The sequence below is a fragment of the Triturus cristatus genome, chromosome 4_2 (assembly GCF_964204655.1).
Source record: "Triturus cristatus chromosome 4_2, aTriCri1.1, whole genome shotgun sequence".
In the NCBI taxonomy this organism is placed as follows: Eukaryota; Metazoa; Chordata; class Amphibia; order Caudata; family Salamandridae; genus Triturus; species Triturus cristatus.
In genome coordinates, this window is record NC_140586.1 from 943,158,004 (window position 1) to 943,171,774 (window position 13,771).

The window sequence follows — 13,771 nt, forward strand, 5'->3', positions numbered from 1 at the left end:
TAACGATTCCCGGAAAAATCCACATAATCGCATGTTTTAAACTCTTTTGGTTGCCCCTGGGGGAGAGAAGTAGAATGACAAAAAAGAGCCCATCCGGAGCTGCAGATATTTTGTTTCATAGTAGGAAGAAAATGATTCCAGGATATATTTTTGTGGACCTTCACTATCATAACTACTTAGGACCAGATTGGCATAATTTCTTTTGGAAAAAGCTCTTTGATCTGATTAGATTTTTGCTTTTCTGTTCAGAATTGCTTTAGAACGTGCGTGTGGTAGTTTTGGAGTTCCACAGCTCCACCGAACCTGTTTGCATCTGTGCTGCAGAGTGCGTGTGACCAAATATTTGAGTGGCAAGCGCTGCACGGGCATGCGATTTCGAGCCAGATAAGATTTTTCAGTGATCCTTGCTCGGCTGTCCTTGTGGAGTGAAGATATTTTATTAGACTGGCCTTCTGTATGATCAATTGGTCTTTTAACGCAAATTCCATCCTGATCTGGGCTGGTGAGGTATTACATATTAATATATAGGTTAAATAATATAAGGGCCAGGAAGGAGCCTTGCCAAATGCCCAGTTTAATAGAAAGAAATTGGGTACGTTCTCCCTTTCAGCCATTTCTGACCATATAATACTCTTATGGAAAACTTGAAGGCAATGAGAAATTTCCACTGCATTACTTACTCTAGAGTTGACCGACGCAAATCTCTGTTTACTGAATCAAAAGCATACTTTTGGTCAATGAAGGTCAAAAACAAGATTGACCTTTATATCAGGACAGAACTCATACAGGTCAAGTATAACACCACTGCCATCCACTGTTCAACATCCAGATCTGAAGCGTGCATTCAGGATTAACAGGATTTGGTAATCCTTGACCCAATCCCGAATGCGGTTGAGCAAGAGCAGGTCATAAATATCGCCTGCCCTGTTCAGCAAGGATATTGGACGGTAGTTCCCAGGATCCTCTTTCTAATATTGGGACTATGATTCATGATTATGGACCTTCTTAATGCTTCACTGAAAGAAGGTGTGTTTCCCCAGAAGTGGAAACACGCAATGGTCCTTCCTCTCTTAAAAAAAGAAAATTTAGACCCCACTAATTTGTCCAATGCTTGGCGTATTTCTTTGCTGCCCATCTTCTCTAAAATCCTGAAGAAACATGTTAATGGTTCGCTAACCTCTTAAGGAAGCCCAGAACTTCCTGCATTCTGCTCAAGCCGGCTTTAGAGCGGGTTACTTGACAGAATTCAACCTTTTGGTGGTAACCTTGTTGCTAAGGCAGCGTTTGGATGAGGGAGAAACTGCAACACTCATCCTATTAGATCTCAGCGCTGCCTTTGACACGGTCTCATCCCATCCTACTGGATGGTCTGGTGGTATTCAGTCTCGATGGTGTGGTCCTGGAATGGTTCCTCTTGTTTCTTCAGGACCGATCCTGAAGTGTTTCTGCGCTTGAAGAATATTTGCATGCACTTCCATTTCCACCCATGTCATACGTGCCAACACACCCGTCTCAGCAAGGTGACTCACGTTTTTTAAACCACATACAGCTTTTTTTTCCTGTCTCCTCCCTAAAATTGCCTCCAAATCAATGCAAGCCAAAGAAATTCCTTTTTTTTTTTTTAAACGCCCCTCCTTTTTGCGTCTAAATGTTGGTATTATGCTGCATTTTGTGTTTTACTTCCCTGTGCTCAAGGAGAGAGCAGGCCTGTGTGTGTACTGAAAGAAATATGTACTAGAAGTACCTATGGTTCAAGTGTCAACACTTAATATTACTGAATATGTTTAATAGACGGGACAACTGTATTTACCGGATAACTTGCATTGGTGTAAAATATATTTGGAAAAAACGAAAATATTAACGAGTCTAAAAATAAATCCAGGCATCTTCCGCTTACTTTGGGAGTGTTGGAACGTGGGGATCCAGTAAAATATGGAGGTCATCGCCCTCGACATGCTATAAATTAAGTACTACGTTTTCAGCTTTAGGCATGTCATTTACAAATAATCGAAATCATGCGTTTAAGTCTAATTAGTTTAACTGAAGCCAACAGACCCTTCAACATTAAATGCATTAAAGTGCTTGGTGCGCGGCTAGGTTTGGCGGCTCCCCAGGGCGCCATGGTGCACAGTTTGGGAACCACGGGCTTTAGGTGTTGCACCTACACCTTTTGAACCAGGACTTTGTGGATGAATCATTATCTATAAAACCAGAAGTGGCTAAGGTGACGGACACTTGCTTTGCGGTACTTAAATGGCTAAAAAAAGATCCTTTGGCTGATCCCCTTTTCTGCACAAAGGACAGTGATTCAAGTTCTCATTATCTCTAGATTGGTTTACGGCAATGTGCTATACCTGGGAGCCGATAAATCCACTATTCATCGATTGCAGCCTGTGCAAAATGCGTCTGATGGGGTTTCCCACCGATTACCCAAATTTGCCTCAGTTTCTAACCTTCTCTGTGAGCTGCACTGGCTTACTGTCTCGAATCGCATTAAGTTTAAAGCTTTATGCTACATGTTTAAGGCAAAAGCTGGAGTTGGTCCCAAATACATTATGGATTTTGTCCATCCATATCACTCATCCTGTCCTCTGAGATCCTCCCAAAAGACTCGGATTATTGTGCCGAGATTTCACCTGTCTTGTATGAAAGGCCATTCTTTTGCCTATCTAGGCCCTCAACTTTTGAACTAATTTCCAGTTTCAAAAAGCGTCTTTTTAAAAATAAACATTGGTAGGGACTTTGTCAAGACCTGGAGTCTTGTTCTTTTTGTGGGAGGAAATTACCTCTTCTTCAAATTTGTCAGATTTTTATTCCTGGAGATAGAGCTTCCCTCTTTGATCACTAAAGTTACTCTCTGGAGCATTACTGCTATTATACAAGGTGGAAAAGCATAACAACTTTCTGCTCCCCTACCCCCCATTCACTGGTCAAAATTTTGTTAACTAGCACTGGAACCCCATTTAACTATTTATTAGTACTTCCTGGAATTATGTTCTTTTAATGCAGGTAGCATCCATTCTCAGTTTTTATGTTGTGGCAGTGTGTTCTTATGCTAGATTAAGCTTTTATATTCCTTCTTCAAATGGCCAAGATAGTGTCCCCCATTAGTTGTCTTATGTCTTAGGCTACGAGCTGGCGAAAATGATTTTTTCATCTAGTGACAATCCTTGTCATGTTCTGCATAGAGGTTACATGATGGTACATTAAGATAGGTGGAGTTAGTATTTATGTTTCGATCATTAAAGCGGGCAGAAGCCAGACATGATTTTGAGGATCTCGTTCAGTTTCAAAGTATTTTGGAAAATGTTAGTTTCCTCGGTCAGCCAGACTTTCTGCTTTTAAGATAGTTATGATTTTATTTGGACAACCTGCACCGTGCATGTTTGAAAAGACATAGTAAGCCGGTATCCATCCGAGTATCCTGGGACTGGGCTTCAACATTAGCTTCTAAGAGACCAAATGATGTTCACATCTATTAGGCTTACACCAGAAACTGGGAAGCAGCAATTTAGTGTGTCATGGTCGCTTTCCACTTGTGGGTATGTGTACCTATCATGGGCAATGCAGCAATAAGGCTTCTCCTATGCCTTACCCTGTAGGTGTGGTTGGCTTCGTACAGGAATCGTGAGGCCAATTAAAGACCACAGGATGACGACGTGCTACGATGCAATCCTTCAATGCTGTTCCTTAAGGCCTGCATTTACAAGTTTAATAAATGTTTGATTTATGCAAATAAACAAATAGAATGTACTGTAATTAAAATCATTGATATATCTTATGTTACACTTTAATCAATAAAAAAACAAAATTATAAACATTCAATTGCCACCAAGGCAACGCCATCAACATACTTTGTATTAAACTCCAATAGCTAAAATTAAACCATTCAATTTATAACATGACCAAATATTTCATTTAAGTTCCTAAACATACTACCAAAAAAGACTCCACGTTTAGGATCTACAGTACTGGGCTCACAATTGAAGATGTAGTCTGTCATAGGTAATAGTTTTCGCACAACCATTATCAAACGTTTCCATCTTTCACAGTGCAAAAAACATATACGTGCTGTAGTATTAAGTTCTTCATAATAGATTCAATGTCAGTGGAGGATTAATGCTATGTTTAAGATTCAATTTTATTTGCAGTGTTATTTGCCCCATTCTCCTTTTCTACATTGAACTTCTTGTTTCTTTTTAATACAAATTCTGACACTATCTACAAGGAACACCATTCCGTTCTGGGTTTGCCACATAGTAATATCTAGATATGTTTGTACATGGTGTTAAATCGCAATTGTACAAGACATGCTTAGTAATCTTCATCAGAGATTTGTTATATAACAACGACCACTCCAGATTTATATCTAAAACATTCAGCTTTAGCTCTATCCTAGAAACCGCTTTATTCCAGTTTACATCCAGAGCAGTCTCAATAGGATTGATTACACATTAGATATCTTTAGGAATCAGAGCTGGTTTTATACAGTGTCAGTAACATTTTAAAGTTGTTCACTAAACCCAGTTCTAATCATAATGCATGGGTCGAGGATCACCATTTAAAGCCCATCGGTAAGAAAACGATGGGGGGGGGGGGGCGGACTTCCATGCAAGCCACCCTTCTCTGAACTCCCTCGGGTGTTTACTTTTCAGAAATGTCTGGGTTTGGTAGGTTTCAATAGAGGTCACCTAGCCTGGGACAAAAAACGCAGGAGCCCCCTGGTAAAACCAGGTCCTTTGTGATAAATAATTTTGATGTCGCCACAATAAGTGTTGGACCCTTCCCTGTTGGCAGTACTTGAGCCTCCCACACAAGTGAGGTGCCCTTTTTATTTGGAGACCTGGGGGAATGCTGGGCGAGTGGAAATTTGCCTCGGCCTGGCTATCCCAAAACTTTGCCACAGAGAATCGGGAGGAAAATATGATTTTCTCAGCTAAAAATTGAGGTTTGCAGGGGATACTAGGGTAAAAAAAACGGTGAGAGGGATCAATCGTCACACGTCCATTTTCTTCAATAATATGTTTGCCTATTGAAGCAAATGTTGTGGTTAAATCTAAGTATACTACATATAGTTAGCCTCCTTTAGGCTTTCTATATTTATCCACAAGGAATGGAAGCATCCATCCAATATGGCATGATTCGGTCTAAATCCTACTTTACCCATCTGTTCTATTTCAGTATCTAATAATTCATCCTTTAACTGGAAGGGGTTTGCCAGAGCATTCAGTACATTTTCTTCTCAATTACCATTTTCAAATACTCTAGCATTTTCCTCTGGAAGTCTGATTTATTAGGGGGTCTCTGGTTATTTTTCTCAGCTTGTTCCTTATTTTATTTAGCTGTTTCCTTATTAGTGTGGGTGTCAACATTTGTCTTAAATATACAAAAAAAAGAGCAATTTAATGTATTTGCTCTATTGATGTAACAGGTCTGGCGGTAATCAGACTTCTTTAATCATTAGCGGATTGAGGTTCATCTTACTTGAGGTAACCAAGCATACACTGGTAATGGTATGTTGCTGATTATTGCTGAATAAGCACTTGTGTATTTAGGTAATAAGACTTTGCTATCTTATGTATTTCAGTCATTTTGGTCCAGAAGAGAGCCCCTTAAGAAGCGGGCTCGAAACGCGTCGACCGTGCGTGTTTTTTGCCAAACAATCTTTGCTTAATCTTTGTGGCTGTCTTTGTGCACTGTAAATTGCATTCATATTTCAAAAAAGGTTATGTTATTTCCTCTATAGTGCACTGGAAAGGACTACTGTATTAAATAGGTGGCTTATGTTTGGTTACTATCCCTGGCATTTAAAATTGATGCAATCAGGTCCGGTTGGCCAGGTTGAGGCTTTATGTATGCTTCTTGTTTAGTGTGGGTTATAAATGTTTGGTGAATGGAGTATGTGAGCAGAAAGTAGGAATGATGCAATGAGTGTGGTCTTTTTGTATTTAAAAATGGTATGGCTGGGTACATTAAAATGTCTATTTGTGGCTCTTTTGATAACGTTTTGTGGTATATTTAAAAAAAGTAATAATTTTGAACTGAAAAGTATAAAAAATTGCTATAATAAATTTAAAATAAGCAAAATATGGCTTGATGGTGTGCCAGGTTTTTTCTATGCACTAGTGAAGTAAATCTTTTACGTAATATCAGTATTGGCAATTCTTTGTTATTTTGGTATATTAGTGGTTCAGCCTTACTGATTGGAGCCAGGACCCTTTGTTTGTTCTTTGACTATAAGGGAAACATTCGGAATCCACTGCCGACAAAAAGAGGTAAGGCCAATAAGTGCCTGAACGTCTTTGTGTGGTAGGAACAGGTAGTTGTAATATGGTATGAATACGGTCAGGTGTGAGTGTACGTCCCTCCTTAGACAGTAGGTGGCCGAGATAGCTCACCTTCTGTTTACAATACTGAAGTTTGCTTTTGGACACTTTATGACCATTGGATGCAAGAAAATGCAAAGTGACAAGGGAGGCAGTGCGGGCAAGAGCTGGCGTGTCTGCTGCTAACAATATATCATCAACATACTGGATCAAGACAGTGCCCTTAGGAAGGTTATTTGGTCCAGCTAAGCTTTTAGGGCTTGGCTATAAATGCTAGGGCTTTCCGTGAACCCCTGAGGAGCGCGACCGAAGCGGTAGGCTCTATTTCGAAGGGTGAATCCAAAAAGGTAGCAGTAGTCAGGGTGGATGGGAATGGAGAAGGCATTTTTGAGATCAATAATTGTAAAGGTGGTAGCTGTTGAGGGAATCATGGTCAAAATGGTGGTGATGTCAGATACCACTGGGAACTGAGGTATTACAATTTTGTTAATGGCCCGAAGGTCAATAACAAAACGGTATACTCTCAGTCAGAAGAACATTTTCAAAACAGGTAAAATAGGACTGTTGCACACATTAGAGCGAACCGCCTCAACCACTCGAGTTTTCTCATGTCCTGTATATTGAGGTACAGCGCTGGTTCACCTTCTAAAGATATTTTGTACTGGGGAAGTCGGGGTAAAGGCGCATTGGCCCGGACCGTGATGCACACAGGGTCCATAACTATGCGTCCTACATCGGTGTCAGAAGTGGCCCACAAAGTGTTTGGTAACTTTTCCAGGCCTTGTAACTGGGAGTCAGGAGAGTTAAGAAGGCGATATAAGCGGAACTCATAACCAGAGTCGCAATCGTTGTCAAACAATACGACTCGAACTGAGTCAGGAGACCATCTAATTATGGCTCTATAATGTTTCAGGAGGTCAAGACCCAGTAAATTATCTGGACAGTTAGGTAATAATAGAAAGGAGGCCATAACAGTGTTACCATGAATGTCAAGGGGTATTTCCGAGGACAGTGGGTTAATAGAGGGCGTGCCATTAAATCTTACAGAAGTGACAGATAAGCCAGACAGGGGTGCCCTCTGAATCAGTTTCTTGGACAGGGCACTCCTAGAGGCCCCAGTGTCAACCAAAAATTTACCCTCGGTGCCAACCACTTTAGCTGTGATATAGGGGCCTGTTTGGTCAACAAGTAGTTCCACTGGTTCCCTCCCCTGTCCTTGGCTGTCTCATGCATAGTCCAGATCGGAGAATCGATCAACAGTAAAATCTTGGGCATTAGCCTGTCGGGTATTGTCGAAGACATTTGAACGATGTCCATGGGAGGATGGTGGTGCTCCTCTGCTCCTGCCTCTGGGGGCACCCCGTCCCCTACCTGCCATCTGGTGTTGTAAAAGTGGACACTCGGCATGCCAGTGGCCCGTCTCTTTACAATAAGCGCATTGATCATGGGACTGGTGCCATGTGGGGCCCAGAGACCGTGAAGTGGGAGCAGAAGTGTATGTGCCTCTGTAACCTCCCCTTCCCTGTGTGTGATGAAAGACTTCGGAAAGCATGACCTTTTCTTTTAAGTCTTTTCTTTTTCTTCTTCAATTTTACTCTGCAAATTTTCATAATATTGTGCCATTGTCAATATTTGAGCTAGGGTAGATGAGGGCCATGTACTTTCACTATTCTGCAATTTCATGGAAATGGGAGTCAATAAGCCTTTTACAAATGTTTGGACCAATAAGTGACATCCGGTGTCAGTAGCGGTGTCTTGTCCGCTATAGCCAGTTTGCATGCATTAATAATAGTCCAATCCACCTTTCGAGCCGGGACTGACAGTTTTTTTCACTAAAAGGGCTGGAAGAGCCAAGATGGCAGCTGCTGGTCGTTCGCCAGATTTTCTGTCTCTATCCATTTTGTCTAAGTCTACCCAAGTATGGTGAAAAAGAGTTACGTCATCCACCTTTCTAATGGGTCTCCAAAGGTTGAGGGGAAGAATTAGTCAGAAAAACTGGTCTATGTCCACTAGCGTCATAGTATAGGTGGAGACAACAAGTCTAGTTCCTCATAGAAGGCGGCAGGATATTTCCTGGGGGTCTGGTAAATCCTTCTTAAAAGCCAGAATGTCTGCTCGGAGCAAAGGAGTGTATACACCAAATTGTACAATGTCCTGCTCTTTGCATCTGGGCTATCTATACCGTCATGTGTTCCAGCCCCTCTGGCCGGGGCCGCCTCTCATTGGCGCCATTACCCACTGCACCACTATCACTTTCTTTCCCTTCCTCTTGATCCCTCCTTAGTTCTTCCATCATTTGTAGCATAAACGCAAACAAGGCATCTCGTTCCTCCTCACTTGCTCCACCTTCTGTCACTTTACGGTATAGCCTTCCAACATAGTCCTCTGGTGCAACCTTATGGCGTCCCTCATATAAGGTAGTCACTTCATATGCGTATCTACAGGCAAAATAATTTTTCAAGTGGTTTGGGTAGGCTGAACAGATCTTACGTATTTGATCTGGGGTAAAATTGTCTTCCAAATATGTATGGGTTGATTGATCTAAAGCGTGTGTCTCGTCTGTAGTAGGGCGGGGGGGTGCGTAACCTAGCATCTACTGAGTGTTCGAGACCAGAGAGAGAGATAGATAGGGGTGGAGCTGTATGGTCGGGACGCAAGTCTGGATCGGGAGGTTGTTGTCCGTTAGCGTCGGTAGTTGTTGTCCGTCAGCGGGAGGTAGAGGGGGAGGGACGTGATATGGCGACGGCGCGGGATGTAGGAGTAATTCGTCCTCATGGTGGTCTGACTGTACCAAGGGGGTATATCGCATAGGATACTGGCCAGAGGCATTTAGCCGGTGTTCTCCATCTAAACAGGCAATATTCTAAGCCACCTTTTCTTGTTATAATTCTGCCAATTCTCGTTTCTCTGACTCCCGTACTGCCTTCTGAGACAGAGCCTGAGCCCTCCTCCCCCTTTCTATAACTTCCTTCTTCCATAACCCCAAGGAATCAAACATGGATTGTCTAGATCTGCACCTATGCAATTAGGCTTCTACTGCCTCTATTTTCTGAGGGTCAAAAGAGCCATATTTTGGGGGCGTGGCTTGCAGCCACCGAAGATGGCCGCGCACTGACAGAGCTGCGCTAGCAGTCAGCTTTCACACACCCCAAATCCGGCATTATCCTGCAAAAACGCAGTGACCAGCGGCATCGGAAGCCATCAGGAGGCGGCGGGACCCGCAGTAGATCTAAGGCGACCCCTGAAAGCGCCTTAACGCTCGTTCCATGCGGCCCGGCCGACGATAAAATGGCACCCGCACGCTAGAACTTCGGCGGTAGCGGGACCAGACTGCGGGCTGCACAGTAGACGTCCCCCAAGTAACCCGGGGGTCCGACAACAGCGGCGGAAGATAGTGAGGGACGCACTATCCCTGTAGCGCGCCACTTATCAGTGCCCGGCAGAGTGTGGAGCACCGAGCTACGTGGCAGCTCCCCCACTGGAGAGTGTGCAGCCTCCCTAAAGAAAGGCGGCGGAAAGTGTTACTGCCTGCACATCGGACCCGGGGGCTGTGGCTTCCCCCGAGACTGCCGTGGAGCCTAACCCCGGGCACTACACGAGGGCAGTGGCCCTAGTGAGACGGCATACGAGGGGGGTGAGAATCGACAGCCCCCAGCTAAGAGCGCACCAGTGCAGGGCAAAAGGCGAGCAGCGACTGGGGTGACGGAACACACGGCTTCCCCGAGATACCTGAGGAGCCTGGATCCTGGGCATCGATTAGGGCGGAGGCCCTGGCGAGATGGCGCACGCCTGGTGAGATACCGCAGAGGGTGAGCAGCAGTGGCCCCCGGCCAGGCACATTCCTGGGCAGGAGCACAAGGTAAAAGGCGCGAGGCGGCTGAGGTGACGGCGCTGGTCCCCAGAGGCTCCAGGAAGGTCCGAGCGGGCCGGCAGAACTCACAGCTACGCGTGGCCACTGGCGGATTCGGGCCCATTTCACAGGGGCACGGAAAGAGCGCCAGAGACACCTACTGCTGCGCACAAGAGCAGCCGGCCACCCCCAACATGAGCCGCACCAGACCACCAGGACAAGGCCAGTCTAATCATATTGACAAGTATACAGTAGCCATGGGCAGGGGGGATGGAACTCCAGGTGGCAGCCATCAGGGGGAACCAGTGGACAATGACCCAGACCCGTCACTCAGGGACATCATGGGCGCGTCAAGAGACCAGCGGGCCACCTTGGAGCCCAAGCTTGACTCAGTGACGGAGGAGGGCAACCTCCTGCGGGCCGACTTCCGCAAGATGTCTGAAAAGATTGCAGTGGCTGAGACGGGGATAGGCAGTCTCTAATCCAAAACAAAAGAGACTGGAAGAACAAGTGGCCGCCTTAACGAGAAACCAGTCCGACATTCAGGCCCGGCTGGAGGACCAGGAAGGTCGGGCGCGGCGTAACATCCTCCGCATAGTGGGGGTTCTGGAAGGAATGGAGGGGCAATCCACGGACTGGTTCGTTGAAGACTTAATCCCTTGAAACCGAAACGCCTATCAAATTTTTTCTCTGTTGAACGGGCCCACCGAGCACTTGGAGGGAGGACCAAGCCAGGGGCCCCACCATGTACAATAATCGCTCGGATCCTGAACTATAGGGACTGGGATGCCATCTTACACGCATCGAGGGTGACCAGGGATCTCCAGCTTGATAACCCCACCATCTGCTTCTTCCCTGACTTTACCACGTTCAGCGCCTCCACCGGTCATTTGAAGGAGTGAAGAGAGCTTTTCGGGAACAAGGCGTGAAGTACATGATGCTCTTCCCTGCTTGTCAAGATCCTAGATGGCAGTAAGTCTTATTTTTTCGAGTGACTGGCTGGAAGGATGGCGGTCAGTGGGTAGGAGCAGGGGCCGGCGCGGACCTGGACAGACCTCGCCGAGACGAGATGCGGCGATGAAGGACACTAACGTTACAGACAACCGCGACAATGCTCAAAATGGGCCCAGCTAATGGGGACTATGCTGCGTTTTAAGGCCTCGGAACCCGAGAAGCGGTAAGTGGGCGCTGCTGCAAGCCTCGAGGGGCCGAACTTTCTTGCCCAAATGGGAGATGTCTGGCGCACTGGACACAATGCTTGGGACATGAACTCACTTCAGCCGGCTGGGGCAGGGGGGGACTTGGGGAGTTGACTAGGGGTTACTAGACAATGGTTATCAATCAATCAAAAGACCTTTATTCGAATTACTTGAATTCATAAAAGTACAGACATAAAAACAGTTCATTAATACAATATATAAAATACAATATTTTTAAAAATTAAAAAGGGAACTAAGACAGCAATCTTTCAGGGGTTTTCCATCATATTACGTACACGGATTATTAATCTTAAAAAGGTACTAGTACGAAAGGTCAGTTCCTCTGTATCCAGGGAGAGTAACATCAAGCGGGACTCCTCCAAGGAGAGGGGTCTTTGTTTTCTAAAATAAGGTGTTAAGAACCAGTTAATGTATTTTAGATAAAATTTACAGAAAAATAAAAAGTGCAGATCATTCTGTTTGCTGGTACCATCACAGGGGCAGGGGTTACGTTCTGTAGTGTGATTATAACCCAAGGGGAAGCCCAACAGAAATGTTATGGAGCCTGCCCTTAATCGAAATAACAGAGACCTCTCCCAGCTGGACATAGGAAGAGTGAGATAAAGTGGGAGGGGTTGCCTGGGCAGGTCATCCTCCATGTATCTGACAACAGTTGATTTGGATATTTCCCTTTCCATCCTTTCAGTTTCAAAGAGTGCATATAGTGCTTGTTTAACCTCTACCTTATCTTGGCATCCGATTCTGGAGGGATCCGAGAAGAGATCTCCTTTGTTCACGGCACTTAGTAATTTTAGGACTCCAGCAAGCCATGGAATTGAGAGACCGTGGTCACATTTAAGACAATCTCTAATTATATCTTGTGTTAAGGAGGCTGCATTGTGTTAAGGAGGCTGCATTGTTCCTCCAGATTCTCAACCAGAATAAGGCTGGTCTACTTCTGATAAAGTCGCTGATATAAGGGAGGTTCAACTCTTTGTGACAAATAAGTTCAGAGGACGAAATTGGGGCACCCAATACTTTCCTACAGAAACGAGTCTCTTCTCGTTGGATACCGGGGTTTTTAGCAGGGCCCCAAACTTCAACCCCGTAAGTGGCAACAGGGATACACTGCAATCTAAAAAATGTTAAAATAGCACTGGTTGCACCTAATTTTTGAGGGCGTGGAAGACTCAATATTGAGTTGATGGCCTTCGAGAACTTACTCGTGGCGTGGGCGAAGTGCCCACTCCATGAGTTGTTCGCAGCGAAAGCCACCCCAAGGTATATAAAAGAATTTACATAATCAAGTTTATCAGACCCGATATTGATGGTATTAAGTTTCCGTTTACCAGGTCCAAATGACATAACAAAAGATTTTTTTAAATTCACACGCAGGTCTAATCCCTCCATATGATGTACAAAATTTTTCACAAGCAAACGGAGGGCGTTAGGGGTGCGGGCCATAAGGACCGCATCATCTGCGTATAATAGAACTGGCAAAGGATGCCCCTGGACAATTGGGACATCTCTAGTTACTTGTTTTAAAACCTTTGCTATGCCATTGATGTAAATAATAAACAGCAGGGGTGCTAAAACGCACCCCTGTCTAACCCCCCTACCAATTTTTATGGCTCCGGAAACTTCGCCCCCCGACCCAATTCTAACTTGAGCCCTAAGGTCAGTATGGAGATACGCCAGGAAATGCACTAAAGGCTCGTCCAGTCCATAATTGAGAAGCATGGGCCACAGTTTTGATCTGTTTACCAGATCAAACGCAGATGAAAGATCCATGAAGGCGAGGTATATAGGGGACGATCGAGCGATGGTATACTTATCAATTATTAGTTTTAAATTCAAACATTGCTCGACCGTGCCCACCCCACTCCTAAATCCCATCTGACATGGATCCAGTAGGTCAGAATCTTCCGCCCACTCTACCACCCTGTTATAAATAACTCGCCCAAGTATTTTTAAAGTGTTGTCCAAAAGCGAGATTGGGCGATAGTTAGCTGGATCTGACCTATCGCCCTTTTTATAAATTGGGACAATAATACTAGAAGACCACGTCTTAGGGATGGGCGCTCTTGTCAAACCGTTAAAAACGTTATGTAAAATTGGTGCCCATAGGTCTGGACTATGCTTTATAATGTCTATGGGAAGACCGTCTGGTCCAGGGGCCTTGTTGCCAAGGCTCTCTCTGACGGCTATCACCACCTCGGAATGATCAATCCGCAGGTCTCGCAATTGTCCCAGATCTGAGGTGATTGTTTCTTCAAAGGGAGCAGCATATATATTGGAAAAGTGGGCTTCCCAAGTGCTACTGGTTATATTGCAGCCAATTGGGGATAGATGTTTACCCATGTCGCGCATTTTCCTAACTGCGGTCCAAAATGGCC

At 44.7% G+C, this 13,771-nt stretch overlaps 1 protein-coding gene across 2 annotated transcripts in view; it reads right to left on the reverse strand.

Moving 5' to 3' along the window:
- LOC146839017 (protein arginine N-methyltransferase 5-like) overlaps window positions 1-13,771 on the reverse strand; it is a 162,385-nt gene that overhangs the window by 132,233 nt on the left and 16,381 nt on the right. The window contains exon 2 of one of the 2 annotated variants that reach the window (XM_085603052.1): window positions 3,596-3,697. The exons of the other annotated variant lie outside the window; for it this stretch is intronic. The gene's annotated coding sequence lies outside the window, so the exon portion shown is untranslated. The remainder of the gene's footprint in view (window positions 1-3,595; window positions 3,698-13,771) is intronic. 2 annotated transcript variants of the gene reach the window in all.